At 33.0% G+C, this 2,765-nt stretch overlaps 1 pseudogene; it reads right to left on the bottom strand.

Moving 5' to 3' along the window:
* Positions 1-584: 584 nt before the first annotated feature.
* On the bottom strand, positions 585-2,236 carry LOC143601706 (protein LIFEGUARD 4 pseudogene; annotated as a pseudogene).
* Between the last annotated feature and the right edge of the window lie 529 nt (positions 2,237-2,765).

The following is a 2,765-nucleotide window of genomic DNA, read 5'->3' as shown; positions in this document are numbered from 1 at the left end:
CAGTTTGTTTAATATACGAGCCTGAGCTCGAGTTTCACTTTTTAAACTTAGGCTGGCTCGCTAGCATAAACTAGCTAGCCTGTTATTTTTATATATTTAAAGTATTTAAAATGCATTTCTACGGTAACTCTTATATTAACGAAGTCATACACTTATTGACCTTGAGCTGGCTCAAAAGCATATACTAGCCTATTATTTATATATGTTTAATGTAATAACTACTTTAACATATAAAAGATAAACATATAATAACAATGACTAAATAAAATACATTATGCTATATATAAAAACTATAGTTATAAATATGCATAAAAATAACTACAAATGAATAAAATTATATTATATATTAATAATCGAGCAGAGTTCGAGCTCTTGGAAGTTACATGAGCCAAGCTCGTTCTTGGCTCGTTACACCCCTAGTTTAAACTATAAAACATGATACTGTTGGGCTCGTTTTATTTCGAAAATGTTGGCATAAACTATCTCATTGGTTTAAATTATTACACTAAAATATTTTATTACTTTTGAAAAATAATTGGGTTAAAGGGTTGGCCGTCTGGCCGACACGAACATAACCAATTTAGCTAAACACGTCTGAGGGTTTGACCCAAAACTGACTCAAAACTGTTTAGACTAAACTTAAACACGCGAACCTGAATAAGGCCGAAGATGAGAATCACCATCATGGAACCGAACAAGAACGGGCCGAAGAAATTGTGGTGATAACCTTTCTTTGCAGCCCAAAATGTGAATAAAGTGAGACTCACAGTCATCACTATTGACAATATACCAACTTCCAGTATCACATTACCTGTAAAATCCTCTAAGAATTTAACAACTTTCTTTTAAGATTTTGAAATTAAACATGAATTGATATAGAGTAGGATTACCCATAGCGAGGTCAGCGTATTGTAAACCGTTTACAAACGGTAAAGAGACGCCGGAGATCACTAGAAGCACATAGTTAACAGGATGACAATGCCAATAATAGATCACCAAGCACAAGGCTGTACAAAGCACAAAAACATCAATTTATAAAAAATATGATCCAACCAAACTAACTAATGATAGCGAATTGACGATAATATGTTTACGAAATAATTGTTAGGCAGTGATTATTACTATCATCAATTCATAGAATCAAATTGGGGTGCAAACGAACCTAGACACCCGCGATCTACTTGAGATCAGATCGAAAAGAAAAGGTCAAAACGAGCCGAGTAGTTTCGGAGCTTGACCTCGAGCCTTAAAAAAGCTCGTTTAATTATCGAGCCTAAGCTTGAGCCTTGTATATATGAGAAGCTCTTTTAGACTAGTCAAACCTTAACGAGTTTTGGGTATTTTTAAGGTCTATCTCTTTTGACTTCTAAAAGAATAAATTTCACAATGCACTACGGATGTGCACGATTCGGTTTGGGTCGAACCTGGGCTAAAATCGAACCAAAATCGAAACTTTGGTTTTCGAACTTTAAAACCGTTCTGTTTCGATTTTTCGTTTATTTTTCATTTTGGTTTGGTTTTGGTTTTTTAAGTTTAGCCATTTGTGCTTGAAATTTTTAAGTCGAAAAAATTTCATTTGACCAAAAAATATAATTATAGGTCTATATCACTTTTGTTAATTTATATATTTGTTAAATTTGGGCTAAAATATTTGGAGTTACATATTTGTTAAATTTATATAATTTTCTTAAAATAAAACTAAAACCGAACTGTAAGTTCGGTTTTTACAAAAGAATAAAACCAAGCCGTAGTTTTTTGTTTATGATCGGTTTTTCAGTTTCACGCACACCGAGCAGAAATAAGTATGGGTGCAAACGAGCCAAGATCGGATGATCGGATCTATAAAAAGCTATAAAAATGACTAAAAACATAAATAAATTAGGCTCGTTTAAGCTTTTTCCAAAACATATAAAAATAACAAAAACATATATAAACTATAGTTAATAAAAATAACAAACAATCTGAGCTCCAAGCACATACTGATTAGTGGAGTGCACTCAAGAAGTAGAAAATAAGCGACTCCGCCTCTGGCATCCAACAAGGAAGTGACAATATTCGGATCATACAAGGCGATAACGACACCAAAAGCTAAGGTGAGAAGTAACTGTATGGTGATGATGGAGTACACCCTACGAACAATCGACCACCAGAGCTCTGGCTCAAACATCTTCGGGTACAACTCTTGAGCTGGTCCGGTCTCCATGTCAGTGTTCGCAACCGCCTGTTGGTTCTTCATCTTGTGATAGGAGTAATGAGAAATTATTGGTGTAAGATTCTTATCATAATAATCAAGTGTATATGTGATGGCTTTCCATTCTCAGTTAAACATGAGTTTTAAGGCTTTGCATAAAGACATCTAAAAACAGCATGGGATCAATGTATATGCATTAGAATATTTGGTTCATATCATTTCATGTTGTCATGTCGTTTGCAAAAGTCTTTAATGAAAAGTTATACGTGTTTTTGAGTGGGAAGTTAATAAGTATCACATGACAGTATTTTTGAGGTTTTTCTTTTTACATTATCAAGTTACTCCATCACATATGAGGGACCATTTTCAAAATTCTTTTATATAATAATAAATAAATCATAATTGATTTTTCAATTAAACTATAATGTTTTTCACTTTTTTGAGTAAAAAAGTTAATAAGTATTCACATGCCTACATGACAGTACTCTTTACATTATTTAGTTACTTCGCTATAAATAAGTTTTACCATTTGTTTTCTTTTCGATTAATTGATAGCCCACCCACCAATCCACCA

Source organism: Bidens hawaiensis, unplaced genomic scaffold (genome assembly GCF_021521415.1).
Source record: "Bidens hawaiensis isolate Kalapana, Puna unplaced genomic scaffold, B.hawaiensis_p1.1 tig00056990_1, whole genome shotgun sequence".
Lineage (NCBI taxonomy): Eukaryota > Viridiplantae > Streptophyta > Magnoliopsida > Asterales > Asteraceae > Bidens > Bidens hawaiensis.
This window is presented reverse-complemented; position numbering and strand designations above follow the sequence as displayed.